Here is a 24,141-nt window from a genome sequence, read left to right as displayed (position 1 = left end):
AATTTTTCATAGGACGCCACAAACTTGTATCAGAACCGTCATAGAGATGCTTGTTTCTTAATTGTGTATTTAGAACTTTAATTGTAACGTGCTCTCCTTTTGCTTTTATGCCATACAGTACATTTCTAATCTCTCCTTTTATAGTATCGCTGACATCATTAGTCTTTTTTTTTGTACATTACGTGACTCTCCTGGTGTAGTAAGAGCTGCCCCTGTCTTGTATTCACTCTTTATTCTTGTCACAGTGCAAGACTGATTTTCAAAACGTCCGCTACTCGTTCATGTACCGATGATAACGAAAGCAAAGGTCCGTTGTTTTCTTTTTCTATTTTAAAATACTCCAATAAATGAACTACACATTGTCGCATTTCTCCTGTTATCGTTTTTCCCGGCATTTTTTTATTAAATAGAACAATTAGTTATTTACAACAAAAAATAATAAGTAAAACTGTTCGGAACAAATTCCAACAATGACTGACTAAAATCGACTAAAACAACATAAAATATCAATGGTAATTGCTACAATTATAAACCTATTAGCCAGCTCATTCAAGAACAATGCCACAAGTCATTATTGCAATGGGTATCGGAAGAGAGAGGGTTAATTTATAATAAACTGGAATTTTTAAGGTGTCGAGAGTATTATTTTATGTAATGGAATTCCACACAGTAAGAGCTCAAACTATTAATTAATTAAAAACTGTTTACTTATAAAAACTATTTCATCAGCTACTTCAAACCTGCACAGAAAAAACACGTCACTGCCAGCTATCTGTATTCGTAAAGAGGCCGAACTTATCACCGACACCGTATAGGCCAAACGCATCGGTGTTATTGCTACAATACTGGGAGACGTGAGTGGTCTCTTCATTCCCTTCTCACCGCACTTTACCATGACGAACGTGACTCGCACAATTGAATTACGCATCTGTATATCAGAGAGAGACGAATATTAAAAATTCCGTAGTAGCTTATTTCAGACACACGCCAAGAACGATGAAAACGAGTATATTCATTTTCGTCCAAGCCCCTAAAATTGAGGTATACAAGTTCGTCCAAAGGGTCAGATAAATTTTCGTAATGCTTTTCGAAGAAGCAATTAATATTAAATATATAAATTTGTACGAATCTTGGAGTTTATTCATTTGTGAAAATATTCTCAAAGTGTTTATATTGCTATAGTCTTGAATTGTGTTATGAAAATCATTTATTCTTGAAACGTTATAGAGAATTTCGGCAAACGTATGGTGGTGAAAAAAAGTGCAACGACAAGAGATTCTCCTCTTTTATTCGTCAATAACTATAAATTCAATTTTGCCGAAAAGTTAAAAAGTGGGGAATCACGCTGGAGATGTCGTACCAAAGGTTGTAACGCTGCCGTCTACACAATTGGGGATGATGTAGTAATTTCTAGACAAAACTTAAATCATTTTCATGAAAATCTGGAGGCCAACTGCATTCAACAACAGTTTGTAAGAGTAACAGCTAAGCGTAAAGCTGCAGAAGATATAAGTACTCAACCCAGGAAAATTTTACATCTCGTTTTAAGTGAAGAAGAAAATACCAATTTAACTATTATGAATTTGAAATCAGTGAAACGAAGTATTTATAATGTAAGAAGAAAATTACTCCCAGTTTTGCCGAAAACGTTAGAAGAAGTACTGGAATCATTAGAAAAATTAGAGGACCCTATCATCACGTCTAGAAATGAAAACTTTTATTAGTAAATGATAAGAGTGCAAAATTGACTATTATATCTTGTGAGACAAATCTCAGACATTTATGTAAGTGTTCTAGAATATATTGGATGGTACATTTAAATATTGAGCATAATTCTATTATCAAATGTTTACAATTCATGGATACTACAATGGCCACTACATTCCACTAGTATTTTGTTTATTGCCAGATAAATTATCATTTACACATGAAACATGTTTTAATTTGAGAAGGACCAAATGTTCAGAGCTAACTTTAAATTTTCTTCCAAAACATATTGTCATCGATTTCAATCGATTGTCAATCTAAAATAATCGGATGTAGATTCCATCTTTCGCAGGCTTGGTGGCGTAAAATTCAAGAACTTAGCTTAACAAATGATTACAAAAACAGAACTGAAGTGGGAAAATGGATTGGTTATTGCTTTGGTCTTCCTTTTCTAGATCACCAAGAAGTCGGTGACTGTTTAGTTTTTGATCTGATCGAAATTATGCCCGAGAGTGTCGAACTAAATGCTTTTGTAAATTATTTAGTTGAGACATATTTTTGTTGATGAAAACTCAACATTTCCACCGATACTCTGGGCTGCAAAATCATCAAAAACTACGAGAACAACCAATGCATGTGAATCTTTCCATTCTGATTTACATAAATCTTTTAATACATACCATCCGAATATATTTATGTTTTTAGAGGCTATCAATCAATATCAGAGTGAGATCTCCATTAGAATTCAAAGTATTCATAAATGTAACAGACCTAATAAGAAAACTAGTTCGTGAGAAATTTTTAAAAAGTAAAAAAGAAAATTTGAGTGAAAAAACTATTACTAGGCTGGAATATGTTAAATATACATCCCACTATTTTAGTTTTTAAATAAGTTTATTATTATTTGCTATTTATATTGTAAGTTATAAATGAAATTCACTAATCTAAGATAATAAATTTTATAACGCAGTAAAACAACTTTTTTTTTTAATTATGGGATTGATCCCCGCTGAGCTCGACCCCTGGACGAAAGTGTATATGCAAAAATATTTGACTTGGACGAAAGTGTTATTTCTTCAGGTAAAAATTTAAAGTAAAACTGAACTTATTACGATATTCCGGACGAAAGTGTATCTGCTCATGCATAAAGTCCTTATGATAGGCGGTATGCAATTAAGATATATTTGATCAGTGGGCCTCAAACAGTGGGGCGTTAATATTTAATTCCAATCGCTTGAAAAGTAAAAATATTTAATTTCCTATATTCAGTAATAATATTGGATTTTACTGTATTAAAGGCAAATAAAATAAATATAATATGTATATACAAAGAAGTGGGACGGAATATTTCGAATACTCGAAATTATTTCTTCTTCTTCTCATTGCGCCGTCTCCTTTCGAAGGTTGGCGATCCAAATGGCAATTGTAGTTTTGGAAACTGCTGCGGGAAAGATCTCTGCGGATGAGCGGTCAAACCATCTCCTCAGGTCTTTCAGCCACGAGTTCTGGCGTCTTCCTACTGATCTTTTGCCATGTACTTTTCCCTCCAGTATAACTTGAAGTAATTCATATCTTTCGCCTCTCAGCACATGACCCAAGTATTGCATTTTCCTCTCTTTGATTATTCTTAGTAATTCTTTTTGTTTACACATGCGACGAAGTACCTGAACATTAGTAACTCTTTGTACCTATGGAATCCTCAACATTCGTCAGTATATATATACATCTCAAAGGCATCTATTCTTTTTTCTATTTCAGAGTCCATTGTCCAACTTTCACAGCAATACAGTAAGACAGAAAAAACGTAACATCTGATCATTCGGATTCTAAGCTGTAGACTAAGGTCTGATCTTGTAAAAAATGTTTTAATGCTCATGAATGTTTTCCTTGCTTGTTCGATTCTTGATTATTTATCGAAATTATTTATCGACATCAAATGTTTATTAAGGTCTCTATAAGTCTCTATTTTGCCTAGTGTGAAAATTATATGAATGGCTTTGCATGCAGTAAAATTGGAAAATACTTACCAAGTTGCTGGTATGTCCAAATTTGAATAAAATACATCCAAGACTTTACTTGCTACAGACACTGTAATAAATATAACCTTGAAATAAATTGGCACTAAATCACTTCCGAGTAATCAGCAAAACAAAAGGTTTAAACACGTGCAGTCCAGTAATTAATACCAAAGGTATTGAGAGTATTAAGTCCAGTAATTAGACCGAAGGTACTTTATCGTTTAACTAAAACATACCACAAAGTGCGAATTGAATTCTCGAAACACTTTTTTGTTACATCTTTTTAGCAAACGATTTGTCCTATTCACTGTGTGATATTTCACTATCAGTGTCGTCACTATCTGAGTTGTCTATCCGAATAATTAGATGCTGGACCTCATCTATAACTCGCTCGGTTTGAAAAGACTGAACGATTATGTCTTCCGTATGTCTAATACAATTTTGCCAGTTTTCTGTCTTTATTTTCCAACTGAATTGCATTATAGTGGCAATAGTAGAGCGTAAGTCGAAGAACTTCATAGCCATATTTAAGAGCCATTTGGTCAGTAACAAATTTCTTTTGAATTTTGTGCTCTCCACACCTTGGAAGTAAATCGACTTTTAAAAATATGTCACTGTAATAAATTTTCTTTTCTGACAAACACAACTTTATTTCTTCTTTTGTCCAGCTGCTTGAAGGAAATCTCTCTTCTACTGTTGAGTGGTAGGATGCATTATCCAACACTATTATGGATGGTCGCTTCAATTTTTTTAATAAATTTTCTTCAAACCATTCTTCAAACATATTTGCATCCATATTTCCTTGGTAATCACTTGTATTCTTTCTGGACAAAAAAATTAAACTAGCGTCAGGAATAAAACCCTCATTATTTCCAGCATGAAGTATAATGTAGCGTTTACCGTTACCGGAACGACTAGAAGAATAACATTTCCTGGTGCCATCTTGCCAGGATAATTTTGACATATTTCCTTTAACGAAAATCCAAGTTTCATCTAAAAATACAACTTACCTCGGACTATCAGACGTTTTATTGTTCTTAAATGCCACTATTTTGAAACAACATTAGAGAGTTCACACAATACTTGTCTGAGATTTGTCTTTTTATATCGAAACCTAAATGTTTCAGCACTCTCCACAAACTTGTTAAACTAATATCACACAGTTTTTTGTCTTTTATTTTTTGTAACACAGCACTAATTGTTACATATTCTTTGGCTTTATACATATTGTATATAATATTTTTAATTGTAAGTTTAATCGACTGGTGCAAATCTAAAGTTTTTGGATGTCGACGATTTCTCTTGCTTACTTTATTTCATCCTTACTCATGTTATTAATTCTTCGGAATGTCCTTTCTGAGATAACGCAAGCATCGCATGTTCGTTTCTGAACTGCCCTAATAGATGTCAATGGACCCATATTATTTTTTTCCAAATTGAAATAACTTTCGACTTTCAGAACTAAACGCCGTGTTTCTGGAGATAACACTCTACGTTTCGACTGTATTTTATTTTCTTCCAAATTACTTATTTTACTTTAAAGTATCGCTTCACTACACTACTATAAAAAAAATAGGTACTTGTATATAACTACTACACCCTAAAAAGGACGAGTGTTGTGCAACAGACGAAACAACCGAACACAAATTATGTAACAGCCAATGCTAAACAAGCATAAACACTGCATTGATTATGATTGTAAAAGCCATTCGCATGTTTTAAATAAGATTTTCGCTGATTATGTATTTTGCTAAATTGTTAAATAACACCAATACAACCCACGATTATCAATTAATTTTTAACGATAAACAGAAGTGTAATATAATGACAAGTTTGAATTTGATCTACTTTGTCGATAACAGTGTCGTTAACAGAAAGATATTTTTAAATAGCATGAATCATTTTTCGATGATTGTGTGGAGTTAAGAAATACATTACTAAACAAATTTTTAAAATCTGTGTAAAGGAGACTACAATTATTATGACACATGGTACTCCTTATTTTTCAAATAATATGTTCTTGTAAAGGCATAGCTTTGATTATTGGGTAAACCTACATTATACGATATCTCAGAAGAAATTAACATGTAATAAATTCTCTGTTTAAATAAATATTCCGTATTCGTACTATTGCCATAAAATATTAAACCCAATAAACGATAACTTGTTGAGCAGTGCTGATTGAAACAACAGAGCAGTAAAATGTTATTCATAAAGGTAGTGTAATATATATCGCCGCTTATCTGACCCGCTAGTAATAAAGTTTCCAGCATTTAATTGCAAAGCGGTCTTCTTAGGTGGAAAATACTTTAGTTCTCGTTATTCTTACAGCGGTCTCTTAAATCCCTGGTTACTTGCGTACATTTTTTGAGTTGTTCCGTATATTCATAGATTTTTTTTTCAAGTAAAATAATATAAATTTATACCTTTTGGAATGTACATAGTAAATATATAAGCATTATATAAGTCGAAATGATATAAAATGTCGTGTGAATTCATTAATTCTATGATTCATAGCAATATGCTATTAAAGTGATTTCATGTTTTAAATATAATTTTGTTATACGTACATACAATCATAAAAAAATTACTTTCGAGAAAAGAATGGTATACACCACAAAGATTAAAAAATATTGTATGACTAATATGAGACTTTCAATTGTATTAATCTATTTCAATTAGTCGAGGTAATTACGTTTTCACCTACGCATTAATTTAAATATGCACTGTAGTGAATAGGTGCTACCAGGGACACAGCGAATGTTTTGCCAAATATTAAATGTTGAGTATTTTAAATATTTTATTATTCCTTTGCAATTTTCTATAGCTTCCTGTTTTCTTAAAAATTTTTAAGATTCATCAAGTTATATTTTCGTTTAACCCAGATACTCCTAAAATTTTTTACCTCACATTTTTAAAAAAATCTGCTATGAATGACTTTCTACTTCAATTATATACAAGTTTTAGAAATAAAAGTTTTTATTTAGACTGGCCGGTTTTGAGCACGTTTTTGAGATATCACGTATACGTTATATGCATCGAGCAAAAAGACAAAAGAGGGAATGTAAAGGTAGTGGGGGCAAAAATATTGTTAGACAGGAAGTGCCATCTTGAGAGGCCAAATTAAACAAGGAAAGAGAGTCTTTCCTTGTTTAAGAAATCAAATTTAGTTGGGTTATGTTATTATGTGTCCCAACTGTCACATGAAATCTTATTTATATTGAAGTTTTTTAACAATTGTTTCACATTTTAGACTGTTATCGTTAATATTTAATTAAAATTTTCTCGTCTAAGACACATTCTGAAAACTATTTTATAGCTACTGTTAATAAGTATCGGAAAATTTAAATTTGGCGCATTGGCATTTCCGGATATGTCCGCCATCAGAGGCCACTTTTTTGGTCGCCTTTTCATAACGATTAGATTCCCTCTTTTGTCTTTTTGCTCGATGGTTATATGTTATAACCAACAGAAGAAATCCAACCTACTCAAGGATCAATACTTTCATGATACAATAAATGAAACTAAGTATAAAAATTAAAGTTATTTTTTATTTATCTGATTATGATAACTAAAAAAACATGATTTAGGGTGAAGTGCAACATCGCACTTGTTACATCTGAACGCTGCCTGCTTATGACATACACACCACCTTGTTTGTTTTTCTTAATAAATAATTTTTCTAATCTATCGTACCTTGACTTACAATGTGTAAGTTGACTTTTTTTTGACTGTCCGCGTTTAGTAGTTTTCTTAGATACATTTCCAGTAATCCTGACACTATGCATCTTGTGAAAACTAGATGATCCATTTTCCCACCATTACTTTTATGCAATTGCAAGGCATTGTGCTCTGTCATAACAAGGCAATGTGAAAATAAAGTATAGTACCATTTCTTGTCTGTGATACCTATTCTGTATAAGCTTATGTTTTCATAATTATCATAATTATGTTTTCATTATACTTTTTTATCATAAATGGCTGTGGGATGACTATATATTTATTTTCTTTCTGTGAATATCAGTGAGTATTTACATAGAGGAAAGTAACGAAATATGGAATAGTGTCCTAATATGGAATACCTTGATTTCTCCGAAAATATAAGTTTGAAACACAATACACGATCATCTTCAATTTCACTCGCTCTCTTTACTATCGCACTCACACCTTTGTGTCAGTTGCCCTAAAAATACGCATGTGTCAGGAGTGTTTTGTTTTATGGTCTCGCAGAAAATTTCACAGGTATGTATTAAACGAGTATTATCGGTTATTATGCATGAATACAGACTTGCTATACCATTGAGTACATCCATATTACGTTTATTTGTTTATTTTGTGACCTTCTGTAATAAAAATATTGCGATTTCAAAAAAATATTGATAGGGGAGAGTCACCCAAGTTAGGACAGTTTTTTTTTATAACAAATACTTGAAAATCTATAGATATTAAAAAAAAGTTGAGGTAATCAAATGAAACTTTATTCTAATTAAAAATAAAATTAAAAAGACAGTCAAGATTTCCTTTCACGCAAAAATAGTCTATGTATCTGTTGATACGTATTTCGCTTTAATAAAGCTCATCAGAACAGTTATTCATAGGCTTTCTCAACGTGAAAATTAATCTTTTCCTGTCTTTGGGAAGCAACGATAAAATGGCTTCGAAACGGACGCAATAGCGACATCTGATATTAAATCCGTAAAATAGTTTCGAAACACACATTATTAACACATTTTAGATATAAACTAAATAAAAAATAAAAAATATGCTTCGTTTTTTGTTATTAAAAAAAAAAGTGTGAATGTCCCATCATGAGAAACCGGAATCCTAAGATGGTCCGTTGGGTTTCTCAAAAAGGGACATTACTCTATACAACTTCCACAAATAAAATAGAGATCATCCATTACTCCACAAGACTCATGAGCCCAATTTGAACATATTTTGCAGTTGTACCAGTCTTCACTACTCTCTGCGTACTTCTTTCCACATACAATGCAGTTTAATCACCTTTAGTTGAAGTGACGACTGTGATATTGCTAATATTTGCATTTCGAGCGCTGTGGTCCATAACTACAGTTCGTTTCACAGATTTAACCTTGTTAGTAGGGATTGTGGATTGCAACGTCTCTAATTCATTTTTATACGGCGATTCTGTGAGTATCGTGGATTTCAGAGAATGTCTAGAAGTCCTTTCTTTTTCTGTGCCTTTGGTAGCGGACTAATATCAGTCACTTTTACCTTGGATGTCGGAAATTGGATAGGAATGATTTGGCTTCTCTGTATCGGTCTGTTATCTTCGGAATCGCCATCTTTAGGTGACCTTAAAACATACTGTTTTGAGGTTGAAGGAATCGAATTATCATACATTTCAACTTGATTTACGCCTTCGGTATGAACCATCATTACGGGTAATTTATTGACCTGTGATGTAGTTTCATTGTCCACTGATTGTTCCGTCGTTTTAGAGGGAGCAAATTCGCAGTCTTGAAATACGTCTTCGTTAAAAGGCCAAATTCCGGTTACTAGGAATCCATTTGTCGCTATCTGTACAGAAGATGCCTTTGAGAATGCTTCTGCAACAGCCCCTGAGATTTGATATATTCTAAATGTAGGACCACAATGATTTTTTAGCCATCTAGTAAGGTACAAATCGTAATAACTCATAAATAATTTAAAATACGAAACATCTAGGGGTTGCATTTTAGGCGTACAGTGTGGTGGCAGGCATAATAAAATAATACCATTCTCGCGACAGAAGTTTATAACGTCTAAACTTTTTGTATGTGAACAATGGCCGTCCAAAATAATAAGAATTTTGCACTCCTTCGAAGGTCTGGTTTGTTGTGCAAAATATTTTATGAATTTTAAAAAAACATCACGATCCAACCGATATTAAACAAAAGCTTTAGTGGCAAATACTTTACAGTGAAATGCAAGTACTATAAACTCTTTTATTGACTAATAACGTTAAGTTTCACAGATACTTACCATTAACGCTATATTCACTATAATGTTGTACGTAAATAAATTTACAAAAATATGTAAACATTAACAACTTGTTCTGACGAACGCTACCGGTATGCTAGTGCTAGCCTCGTGTCGTTTACGTGACAATACGACTGAATGGCGAGCTTTCATTCTTCCAGTGCAGGTGTTGCCACTTGTTACAGATTTTCTAGAATTGCTAGTGTCCCTACTTGGGAACCGTCCCGTCTTAGGTAACTCTTCCCTACTAGTTTAAACTAGTATAAAAATCCAAATATGGACAGTTGTTGATGCCTGATTCAATAATTGGGTCTTTTTTTAACAAATTAGGTACTTGCTATTATTTATTTTAAAAATGATGTTATGTTTGTCTTTAGAATGTCAGCTTCACTATCGACCAATAAATGAAAAACCTTTGATAAAGAAAAAAATGGCAGAAGCTATAAAATTCATCCGGGAAAAGAAAATGGGATATTTGAACAGCACAGCATTTCCAAGTGCCTAGGACAACTTTATTTCGTTTGTGCCAAAAAGATGAACATTCTTCAGAATAGGGCGACTTACAATATTGGGCTCCAAACTCGAAGGTCAGCTGATATAGAATACATACTGATGATGAAGAGCAAATTTCACGGTTTGACAAGAACTGATCTTCGCTGTATGGTGTATATGGTAGCAAAGAGAAACACTTTGTAGAATCCCTTTACTCAATCAGGTATTGCTGGAAAAAAGTGGTTGAAGTTATTTCTAAATCGTCATAAAGAGAAATTTTCGATACGGGGAGCAACTTCCAATTACATCTTTTGCCAGAGTATTTGAATTTCATAAGGAAAAAGTGGACGCTTTTTTCAACTGTTTTAAAGATATTTACACTAAAAATAACTATCCAACAAATCCTATTTACAACTTGGATGAATCTGGCATTAGAGTAAAATATCACAAAACATCTGTCACAGAGGGAGACGCCAGATAGCTGCACTTACTTCAGCACAAAGAGGATCGATCCCTTATGACAATAGTGGTTTACATGAATGTCGCAGGACATTTTGTGCCACCGTTTATTATTTTACCCAGAAAAAATATGAGTGCTCAGCTAATGAGAGACTGTCCGCCAGGATCAGTCGGAGTTGCATATCCATCAGGCTGGATTCAAATGAATATCTTCAAAGAGTGGTTCAAGCACTTCATTTAACACACCAACCCGACTCCTGAATCGAAGGTTTTACTGATTCTAGATGGACACTATAGTAACACTCGATATAATAGACATCGCTAGGAAAAAAAACGTGGACATTATTTCTTTACATCCACATACAACTCGCAAACTGCAGCCGTTAGACAAGACTTTTATGAGACCGTTAAAAACATACTACAGTGAGGAAATACGCATATCGATTAGAAATAATAGCAGACCTCTAACTTCATATGATATCGCGGAGTTGTTTGGAAAATCCTATTTGAAAGTACAAACAGGCGAGATTGAAGCCAACTGTTTTAAGCTCACTGCATTATGGCCTTTAAATAAAGATGTGTTCAGTGATGTGGACTTTATTTCTATGCAAGATAATGCTGTAAGATACGGTTGTACAACCATCCATCACTGCACTGGAATCAGTATCTGAACCTGCTTAAGCCCTGACACAAATACCTGTACTAGAATCAAGTGCTAATATACAACATGAACCTGTACTTTTTACTTCAGGGATTCTAGACTGATTCTAAAGAAGAAGACTTTGAGGAACAGGAGGTTGTCCAGTTTGATGTAGATAGTGAGCCTGATTAGTTGTTGGGCCAAGAATCTTTTAACACTGCTGATTGTATGTTTGCCAAAGACTTTTTTCCACGGATAACAGTGGGGAAAACTGAATTAAGTGCTTAAAGTGTGGGCTCTGGACTCATTATGATTGTGTTGGTACAGAGTTTGATACGTAGATCTGTGACTTCTGTAAGTGAATTAAGCTACTTCTTACATTTTTCACAATTTTCTTATTTATTTATTTTTTGTCTATTGTTATTTATGCCTATTGTTGTTATTGATATGTTGGTTTATGCTTGTATTCCATATATGGGTACCTATTCCATATTTGGCTACTAATTTGTGATTTTGTTTTTTGTGTTAGATTTTATTTTTTTAATTAAGATATTTGATAGGAGGCTGTTAATTACTATATAAAAATGTATGACTGATTTTTAATAACATTAAACTGTTTTCATTTCTATACAATTACTTTTTGATATCTCCAAAATAAAATGGTATTCCATAATTGGTGACTTTCCTCTATAATATTTTCGTCTTCTACGAGTGAGTATTCAAATACACCCCTCTGATCTTTTTTAAAAAGTTTAGAATTTTTTAGAGGACAACCCGAAACTCGATTTTCTCAAATTGTTCCACTGCATTTTAAATTTCTTTCTGTTAGTTCATTTAGTAATGGAAGTAAGGTAAAAAAATTCTCACAGAATAAGGAATAAAGAATAAGGAACGCCGTACCTGGGTTATCAGACAAATGACAATACGACACTGGCTCCTAATCCTAATTCCTTGTATGTATCAGAAAGTGGTGTGCTGGCACCTTGATAAGGTTCAAACAACTCGACAAATCCCTGTTTTGTGGTTCCGATCCATAGTTTATAGCCCCATCTAAGGGGTTAACCTCGGATAAACTGTTTTGATCCATGCTACCCATAGTAAGAGACCATCGCTTCATTAAAACTGTGATGTTCTGCAAATGGACGAAACACGAAAATTTTTATTGAATATGTTAAATAGCAGACGCATTTTAGCAAATTTATCGCCTTTTTGTAATTTTGTATTATCAGAAACATGTATATTTTGCATAATAAAATTGAAAAGCCGAATAGACCAACTTATACCCTGCGTTGTTTTCCCAATACATAGACCTTCGAGGAAATAATTTCATTTTGATTGATATCTACAGAGCGATTATGTTGAGATGCATATAGATTACTAAAATGTGTAATTAGATCCACAACTGCATTATCAATGAAAAGAGAAAATTACTGTAAAGTCGTGAGAAAATCTTTTGATTCACTTCCTCGTTTCCAGTTGGAAAAATTGGGATTAATATTTTGTTTTTTTCAGGAATATTCTCTTTTTTTGGTTTAGCTTGTGGAGAACTTACAACAAAGTGAGACACACCCACAGAAAGCAGGAGGTCATCTTCACTATCAGAATCTTCAATTGCAATATCTTCTGAATCCGAAATAATAATTTCATTCTGCCCTTCATCCTCCAACGGTGCACTATCAAAAACAACTTCAGCTTGTACTCCTAATTGACAACCTGGAAGGTTATTTATGTCAATGTGGTTTTCATCCCCGAAATCTTCGTCGGTATCCCACTTATCAGATGGAGGGAAGACAATAATACTATCAGGTAATGAAGACGCATCATCCATGTATTCAATCTCATTTAATAACTCATTGAGAGTCAATGGTTTCGTCCAATAACTAAAAAGTAACAAAATGTTATGACTGAGTAGCATGATATCCTACCGTATGTTATAACATACAGACGTTTTTGAGCATTATTTTTCCCAAAAAAAAAAGAATAAATATTGATAACAGTATAAATATAGTAAAATATATTCAAAAACGAAAGTAAATGTTAAAACTTTCTGAGAAAATATTGCCATAGTATCTTCAATATACCTATTTCCTCTTATCCATTTTTTATTTACCACGTGCGCTAATATTTATTGCAAACTTTCGGTACGTTACTTGGCTAACCGTCAACTGCAGACAAATGCAAACAACTACCGACGTATAATAATTAAAAACAGGTTACGCGGTAATATCTATTGATTTTGATCAATTATGTAATATGAACATTAAATAGTGCTTCTCTTGTGCCTACACCATTACAGAACACCTACTTGTTACTAATAGCTATCTCTGATTTGGAATGTATTCTGATGTGTATGATTCTTAGGTGAGTTTTAAGCGTATGACATGGGACTCATTATTCAGTATTCTTTGCAGTCTTTTAAATTCGCCCTTACTTATAACATATTATGTTCAATTTAAGAAAACTTACATAATAGCTGTTACTAATAAACTTCCCATATATTTTCGTTAGAAGCTTCCCATCGTTTTGGACAGGATGAGAAGCTTTAAGAAATTAAACTAAGTCCAAGTAAACATGTTTTTCTGCAAAACTGCATAGGTAACTGTGAAACTTTCCAGATATGGATTGTTGACTAATCAGAATTTAGCACAGTTTTATCAGAATATTCAAAGATCTTTACACTAAAAGGCAGAAATAAGTTGGTCTGTTAAGAAATGTAGAAACACATCGTCATTTTACTACACTTTGTTGCGTTATCGCTCTTTCATTTGGTTTCCACAAAAATATATAAAAATTGAACGACTGCAATGTACTCGAACAAGCTCTGTTCGATTTGCGCAAAACAAAGGATGTATAAGAGGGAATATATTTATTCCTTAAATGAATTCAATATTTTGCAAAACATACTAAATCATCGAAGGATATTAATACATTGTTACTTTTGGATGATCACTTTACTCGCAAAAACCTAGATGTCGATACCTACGCAAAATGTAATGACATTATCATATTGTGCTTTTCAGTCCATTGAACATTATAAGATTTAATCAATAGACGCCATTTTATTTGGTCCACTAAACATTACTCTACAATTAGGAGCTTCGTACTATGTATAAGTATATATATATATATATATATATATATATATATATATATATATATATATATATTCTTTGTAGTACCAATTGACTTCTGGACGAAAAGTATTCCCATTTGGCATCCGTGAATATTCACGGGCCACAATATACAGCGAATTCTGTTGCGGTACCAATTGGCATCAATCGCTGTTGCGGTTTCTTTGGCATCGATTGGCTTTGGACCTTTAGCATCCATTGGTTTATGACTCAAGTCGACAATAATACCTAAAGGTTTCGGTGGAATTCTACCTGAGTCAATTCATCTGTTCAGTCATTGTAATATTTTGTTGTCGAAACGGATGTTTAAAAATTTAACTTGTTAGAGTATATTACTCTTTATCTTTAAATTGTAGGCAGGTAGTTATTGCTTTTTTCGAGATTGAATATTTTTCTTTTAAAATTATGACAGCTTCAAATTTGATTTAATTTGCTAAATACTTTTATTTTACATTTTTTAAGCTCAGTAATTTAAAAATGTTTTAACGTCTTTTAACAACTTCTAGTTTGATTATTCCCTGAGTAAAAGAGCTCTGTTGTAATGAATTATTTGGTATTACTAAAGAAATTCTGGTATAGTAGGATTAAATGTTAAAATTAAATGTTACAATGATTGTAACTTCATGTCTTGGGCTGTTACGTCGCATTATGGGCTATATGGGCTGTATTTTCTCGTTCTTGTTCGTATTTCTCTTCGATTTGCATTTTCGATGACACTTTCCAATATTTTAGCAAATTCAAAGTCCATGAAAAATACTTAGAAAGCAAACAAAAGTACTTATAAGAGTATACGACCATTTGATAACACTCACTGTGAAAATTTTTGCAAGTGAAGATGTTTAAGACAACAGGCACATTATTGCCGAACGCAAAGTGCACATAACTTTCTCCTTTATTTTTTGGTATCTGACTTCTTACAACTGTGTGTATTTTTCTTTCCTCTGCCCATACTTCTCGTACGTCACTGAATCTGGTTTGATGTGGTATTATATAATAATAGATGCACAATCAAAACGAACCAGATTCTTTTACATTAAAAAGAGATAAAATATTATGTCCATATACTATGAAAAGCAATAATTAAAAAAGAGTCGTATTTTAACACATATTTGTTTTTCTTTAACCGTTTGTTAATAAATAATATATCAAAATTTATTCGACATAATGTATGTTTTATTTTAAGGCTGTAACATAAAAATAAGAATTACCTGTTATGAAGGCACTACATAGGTAATTATTATCTGTACCTAACAAAAACCAATTTTATCAAAATCAACCTAGTTTGAAATATATGGAGTCTCGATTATATCTCATGGTTGTGTTTGCCCTACGTAGAAAAAAATAAAATAAAATTACTGAAATCTCTTGGGAATTGAAGTACTCAAGAATTGAAAAGATGTTGAAATTACTGTAACTTTGAAGAAGTTGAAAATCAAATGTTTAAAGGTACACTTCTTTTAAACAAAATTCAGAATCAGTATTTTATCTCTTAACTTCATTAGAAGTGAATAATAAAGAAGTTATATACATACAAAAGGTTTTTGTAAGAAACACAGTTGCAAACATATAATTTACAAAATTTCTTGGTCTCTCTTTTTAAAATGGCGATACATAGCTTTCAACGTAAACAAAGTTTTAGGAGTAATTTAGGACCTTTAACAAAAGTTAAGAATGTACTATAAAGTATGAATAATTAATAACATGCTACATGTTTTGACATTGCATTATTTTATGTTTCATGAATTTGGCCAAATCTTATCATACGTTAATTCAATCCATAGTAATATTAAATTTACAAGAGAAATAAAACAAAACCAGTCAATAAATTTTCTAGACTTAAAAATTATAAGAATTGAAAACAAACACGAGTTCTCTGTATTTCATAAACCTATACATACTGACACAACCATACACAGTACTTCATCCCATCCTTCACAACATAAATTAGCAGCCTACTATAGTATGTTCCACAGATTGACAGAAATCCCAATGTCAAATAATAACTTCGAAGTAGAATTGAATATCATTAAACTTATAGCAATAAATATTGGATACAACGAACACATAATAAACAAAATGTTACAGCAAAAACTACTCAAGAAAGCCCTTAAATCAATCTTCCCACCACAAGAGAAAAAGCCCAGTACAATATATTGCTCGATCACGTCATATACAGGTAATATATTAACTAAAATAGCCAGACAGATCAAAAGAAAAGAATAACACCAGCATTTAAATATATTAAGAACAACAAGAGCCAAACGAAAAACATGCACTTACACACTGGGGTTTATAAACTCACCTGTGGAGACTGTCCAAAAGCTTACATCGGTCAAACAGGTAGAGCCTTCAACAAACGTATAACAGAACATAAAAGGGCTTTCAATAATAGGAAAACAGAATCCACATATGCACTTCACCTTCTAGATCATAATCATTCTTTTAACGACCAATTTCAAATTCTTCACGTCCAAAATAAAAGCCTTAAGCTATCTTTATTAGAATCTATGAAAATTAAAAGACACCAATTCTGAATGACGAACTTGAGACTAACAACTCCCCCCCTCCTCAACCTGTTCAGTGAAACTATATAACCTGAACGCACAGTAGGTTAACCATCACTTAAGAAAGGCAAGTTGCCGAAACAGCTGTAGTGACAATTACTAAATAAATTTTGTGGAAGTACAGAAAACAAAAGTTTTCAGTTGTTTTATTCTAGAAATTTTACATTTCATCATAAATTGTTAAGTTTCACACTAGTTTTTCAAAATGAGAGATGACAGAATGATATACAAATAAGCAAGAAATCGTTCTTGTTGTTACTAATGAAAATGGTACCAGTATTCGACAGGTGGCAAGGAATTTTATCGTCAGTTCTTCCGTCATCCATCATGCTTGGAATCGATATGTAGAAACCGGTCGATATAAAAGACGCATTGGACAGGGTCGTAAAAGGAAATCAAACCCAAGAACTTCCTTCAGCAGCACGGGATTCAAACCATGGATTGGCCACCCCTGAGTCTCGATCTAAATCTAATTGAACATAGCTTAACGTTTTGGATCAATAGCAACAACTACTCCGATGGCTAATGCCTCTCCCGGTCTTGAATTACACTATTGATCCAAATGGTTGCAGAACAACACAACTCACCAAGTGTGAAACACTAGACAGCTGTTTCGGTCCACCCAGACTATCATTAGTGACGTTTGGGTTCACCATTGGAAAGTTGTCCGTTCTGCTTTGGGGACTGTGTCCTCTGACTATAAAATATAAGCGAAAAATTGCAATACACTCTTAACTGCTCAACATATCAAGGTGTTATAGCAGGTGTTCCGCGTGCAATGCTGCCATGTTCACATGTACAGCGTGGAAAACAAGAGTCATTTGCTGTCGGTTAAGGTTACCGAAAACCCAAGCAAAGCTTAACTTTTTGGATCAATAGCAACAACTACTCCAGTGACTCCAATAGTGAACATGGCAGCATTGCACGCGGAACACCTGCTATAACACCTTGATGTGTTGAGCAGTTAAGAGTGTATTGCATTTATTCGCTTATACTAATTGAACATCTTTGGGATATATTAGATAGATGTGTCCCGAGGCGCCCACATCCACCTCAAATCCTTCAACAACTAAAAGAAACTCTAATCGAAGAATGGGAAAATATAGGTACCTCAACAAGATATCGACAGGCTTATACGCAGCATGCCACGTAGATTTCAAGCACTAATTCGCGCTGGTGAAAAATACACACGATATTAAGAATCAATTTTTCTTCATATCCTTACGTTAGAGATGTGGAACAACTGCTTATTCCATTTCATTTATTGTAGTGTTTTCAAGTTGTTATGATTATCTTCAAAATGGTATGTAGAAATGGTTTTAATTTATTAAATTTATTTGAACAAAACATGATTCCTTTATTCAGGTAATAAGATTTCTATATTATTAAAATTATTAAGACGCAAACATGTGTGAGGCAAAATTAATAACAAACTATGAACGAATAAATAAACGAAACACAAATATAGAGATATCAGCAGGAGTGGTGAGAAAAGCAAAGAAGAGTAGAAGGTAGGAGAGTAATAATATCCCAGTTAAAGACAAAAAATGATCCAGAAATTGAAATTTCATAAGACACTTTAATAAAATATAGGTAGAAGAGCGAGCACTAAATCCTACATATCTGATCTACCCGAAAATGTATTACTTTGCTATACTATAAAATACTAGTTATGTTTGGATCAACAGAAACAACTACTCCGAGGGCTAATACCCCTACCGGCATTGAATTATACTATTGATCCTATAGTCGCAGAACAACACAACCCATCAAGTGTGAAACGCCAAACAGCTGTTTCGGTCCGCCAGACCTCATCAGTGACGCTTGGCTTCTCCATTGGAAAGTTGTTCGTTCTGCTTAAGGGTACAAGGTCCTCTGAACCTCAAATGTAAATGAGAATGCAATCCACTCTTAACTGATCAACATTTAATATGTCATCACAGGTGTTCCGTGTGCAATGCCGCCAGGTCACCCATGTACAGCTTGGAACAACAAGAGCCATTTGCTGATCGGTTTAGGTCACCGAAACCCAATTAATTATATTTAGATCAACAGAAACAACTACTCAGAGGGCTAATACCCCTACCGGCATTGAATTATACTATTGATCCAATGGTCGCAGAAAAACACAACCCATCAAGTGTGAAACGGCAAACAGCTGTTTCGGTCCGCCAGACCTTATCTGTGACGCTTGGATTCTCCATTGGAAAGTTGTTCGTTCTGCTTAAGGGGACAAGGTCCTCTGAATCTCAAATGTAAATGAGAATGCAATCCACTCTTAACTGATCAACATTTAATATGTCATCACAGGTGTTCCGTGTGCAATGCTGCTAGGTCACCTATGTGATCAGTTAAGAGTGGATTGCATTCTCATTTACATTTGAGATTCAGAGGACCTTGTCCCCTTAAGCAGAACGGACAACTTTCCAATGGAGAAGCCAAGCGTCACTGATGAGGTCTGGCGGACCGAAACTGCTGTTTGGCGTTTCACACTTGATGGGTTGTGTTGATCTGCGACCATTGGATCAATAGTATAATTCAATGCCAGTAGGTGTATTACCCCTCGGAGTAGTGGTTTTTGTTGATCCAAACATAATTGGTTGGGTTTCGGTGACCTAAACCGATCAGCAAAGGGCTCTTGTTGTTCCAAGTTGTACATGGGTGACCTGGCAGCATTGCACACGGAACACCGGTGATGACATATTAAATGTTGATCAGTTAAGAATGGATTGCATTCTCATTTACATTTGAGATGCAGAGGACCTTGTCCCCTTAAGCAGAACGGACAACTTTCCAATGGAGAAGCCAAGCGTCACTGATGAGGTCTGGCGGACCGCAACAACTGTTTGGCGTTTCACACTTGATGGGTTGTGTTGTGCTGCCACCATTGGATCAATAGTATAATTCAATGCCGGTAGGGGTATTAGCCCTCGGAGTAGTTGTTTCTGTTGATCTAAACATAATTAATTGGGTTTCGGCGGCCTAAACCGATCAGCAAATGGCTCTTGTTGTTCCAAGCTGTACATGGGTGACCTGGCAGCATTGCACACGGAACACCTGTGATGACATATTAAATGTTGATCAGTTAAGAGTGGATTGCATTCTCATTTACATTTGAGATTCAGAGGACCTTGTCCCCTTAAGCAGAACGGACAACTTTCCAATGGAGAAGCCAAGCGTCACTGATAAGGTCTGGCGGACCGAAACAGCTGTTTGGCGTTTCACACTTGATGGGTTGTGTTGTTCTGCGACCATTGGATCAATAGTATAATTCAATGCCGGTAGGGGTATTAGCCCACGGAGTAGTTGTTTCTGTTGACCCAATCATAATTGGTTGGGTTTCGGTGACCTAAACCGATCAGCAAATGGCTCTTGTTGTTCCAAGCTGTACATGGGTGACCTGGCAGCATTGCACACGGAACACCTGTGATGACATATTAAATGTTGATCAGTTAAGAGTGGATTGCATTCTCATTTACATATAAAATACTAGCTTTTATCCTCGATTCGATTGTGATGGCGTCTTCTGCCGAGAAGTATCCCTTGAAAATACAACTTTTTTTAATAAAATGTATCATCTGTGCTTATTTGTGTCCCTGTCAAAATTGCAAAAATAATCAATATGATCGGTTAAAAAGTTAAACAGGGAATGCGAAAAAAAACAAGCCGACAAACACCTTACACTCACATTTATAATATTAGTTAATATTTTCACAGAAAAAAAGACAAAGCATAACCAGAGATAGATAAAAACTAAGCATCTTAACGAAAGAATCTTATTAACACAGCGCCAAACCACATTTTCAAAATTCACAACATTTTTAATGCATTTACAACCCCTAACATTAAATGCTTTTTAATACACAACGTTTTAGCAATGTGCTTCAAAAAAATATACACATGGCGCTGAGAAATAAGGTTATAAAACCTTTCAAAAAGAATAAAAGACTGCAGATAACAAGAAAGTAAGATAAAACCAATAATATATTGTAAATCCAAAAACTAAACAAAAAATATCCATTCTAAGAATTAAACTCAAACGCGAATCGACCAGATGTTACTCGAACCTTTATAAACCTGGAATCTAAGACAATCTAAGTGACTAACTGGCTTCCAAAATCGTATCACATCCTGTAGATGCCAATTGAACCGCTAAGCTGTAACGACATGAATATCGCTTCAACTCAATATACACAAATCGATGGTGGCGCTGCTTATTTTTTGCCTCGAACTACGATTTATTTACGAATCAAAAAACGGTCCAATTGGATTCCGGGTTCATATCGCGTAAAGAGCCTTATAATATCATCCACTATGCGTTTCTGATATTATTTTGAAGAGGTCAATTGGCATCCGAATACCGGATGCCAATTGACCAGCGGAAGCCAATTGAACCTACAACTTTACATGTGGGAAGTCAATTGTTACCGTAAATAAATATATATATATATATATATATATATATATATATATATTTATATATATATAGGTATATATATATATATATATATATATATATATATATATATACCTATATATATATATATATATATATAGGTATATATATATATATATATATATATATATATATATATATATATATATATACCTATATATATATATATATATATATATATATATATATCGAGAAAAGGAGTACGACCGTCAATCCAATATAAACTAAGGTACACTCGAAGAGTGGTGGGTTTATCGGTCAAAGTGGAGAAATAAAAGACAAAGACGATGGCTACTTCATCTATTTATTGAAGACGTTTCGCTTTCTGCTCAGAAAGCATCATCAGTTCATCTAAAAAGAACAATATGAAACCAAACATCCATAGAGAAGTTATAACCAAAGTGTGTTACCTTACAAAGACATGTAGCAGTCAGTGATGTAAAAAATATGAAAAAGCTTACAAAGCTGGACATTCAGAGTTAACGTTGTATATAACAATTAATTGAAACTAGGTAAAGTTTGCAATTTGACAAAATTAGCACAGCAAAAGAACATGTGATAAAAATACATGTATATATAAAAAAAATTTATAAAAACTTAGTAAAAAACATTAAGGTTTATTTTAAAGTGTAAAGAACTAGAAAGATCATTAGATTGCACTTCCAACAAATTTATTTAAAAATTATATTTTAATTTTAACTTTAGGTAACATTATAAGTTGTTAAAGATTAATAGTAATAAAGAAAAAAAATGAAGTTACCAGTCTTTAGCTTACTGAGGCTCGTTGGTAAATGAATTTAAAAGTTTTGACACCCACGCACAACAACGTGAGTAGAAGTGGCCTTGAAGTCACAATGACATAAACAGCAAGGCAAGCTACCAACCTCTATGTATTAAGGCGGTATATTCAAAGAGTGTGATAAATTTGGTTGACAACTTGTCGTTAAAAAACCAAGCAGTGAAAGGAAAAGGTGGTTAAGATCACCATTTAACCCTACAGTGATTGATCTGTCAACAAAGAACAAAGCAAGAGAAGTCAATCCAATATATCATATATTTTAATATTATGACGTCACTAGTTAGCCAGCTAACAGGTGAAGATTAATAAAAATTTCCACAGTCCAAAGGTTCAAATATTAAGGACCATAATGAAAAGGATTCTATGAATCAGGTTCAATTTAAAGTTTTATCAAACAAGTTCATCAAAAAGAACAATTACTTAATTATGTAAAAGTGTTATTGACAAATATTAATAAAAAATGAGTTGATAAATCTTAATTAAAGAAGGAATAATTTATTTATATTTTATTTTTATTTTTATTTAAATTTATTATAAGAAAATGTGATAAAGAAAACCCCAAAATGGGACAAAATTTAAGTAAACAACATATCAAGCCTAATTCTGTAAAATTAATGCATGATAAATTTGGCTCAAATTACTAATGTCCGTTCTCTTATTAAGAGTATTAGGATGTTTTAATATTGCACACATTTCTAAAAACTGTCTTTTAACGAGATTGCGTTCAGTGCCAAGAATTTTAACTTCATTAAAGTTTACTTCATGCTTAGTGTTAATGGCATGTTGGGCAAGAGCACAAGTATGCTTAGATAAATTGATATCACTGCGGTGTGTCGTAAGACGCCCTCTCAGTGATCTCCCAGTCTGACCGATGTAACATGAGTCACACTCAGCACAAGGTATATGATATATTACATTCACTTGTTCCAGAAGGGACAGAGGTGTTTTAGTTTTAGAGAACAAATTCCTGACAGTCTTAGCATTCTTAATAGCAATTTTAACAGGTACGTTATTATGTTTGTACAGTTTAACGAGTTTCTCAGTAACTTGAGGAAAATAAGGTAAAGAGGAGTAATGGGTAGTTGGATTCCCAAGTACAGTATTAGGCAGAACAGTGTTATTAATTGAATTATTTGATATCATTCTAAGTTGGTCACCATTGGGTATATCATTTAAAGAAGAACCATAGCTTTGAGCGAAAATTTAAAATTACTTAAAAATATTCTGATTGAGAATTCCTATCCATCCTCCCTTATTAATAAATACCTTTTCGCTCAAAGCTATGGTTCTTCTTTAAATCATATACCCAATGGTGACCAACTTAGAATGATATCAAATAATTCAATTAATAACACTGTTCTGCCTAATACTGTACTTGGGAATCCAACTACCCATTACTCCTCTTTACCTTATTTTCCTCAAGTTACTGAGAAACTCGTTAAACTGTACAAACATAATAACGTACCTGTTAAAATTGCTATTAAGAATGCTAAGACTGTCAGGAATTTGTTCTCTAAAACTAAAACACCTCTGTCCCTTCTGGAACAAGTGAATGTAATATATCATATACCTTGTGCTGAGTGTGACTCATGTTACATCGGTCAGACTGGGAGATCACTGAGAGGGCGTCTTACGACACACCGCAGTGATATCAATTTATCTAAGCATACTTGTGCTCTTGCCCAACATGCCATTAACACTAAGCATGAAGTAAACTTTAATGAAGTTAAAATTCTTGGCACTGAACGCAATCTCGTTAAAAGACAGTTTTTAGAAATGTGTGCAATATTAAAACATCCTAATACTCTTAATAAGAGAACGGACATTAGTAATTTGAGCCAAATTTATCATGCATTAATTTTACAGAATTAGGCTTGATATGTTGTTTACTTA

This window comes from Diabrotica undecimpunctata, chromosome 7 (genome assembly GCF_040954645.1).
Source record: "Diabrotica undecimpunctata isolate CICGRU chromosome 7, icDiaUnde3, whole genome shotgun sequence".
NCBI lineage: Eukaryota > Metazoa > Arthropoda > Insecta > Coleoptera > Chrysomelidae > Diabrotica > Diabrotica undecimpunctata.
Note: the sequence above shows the minus strand (reverse complement) of the source record.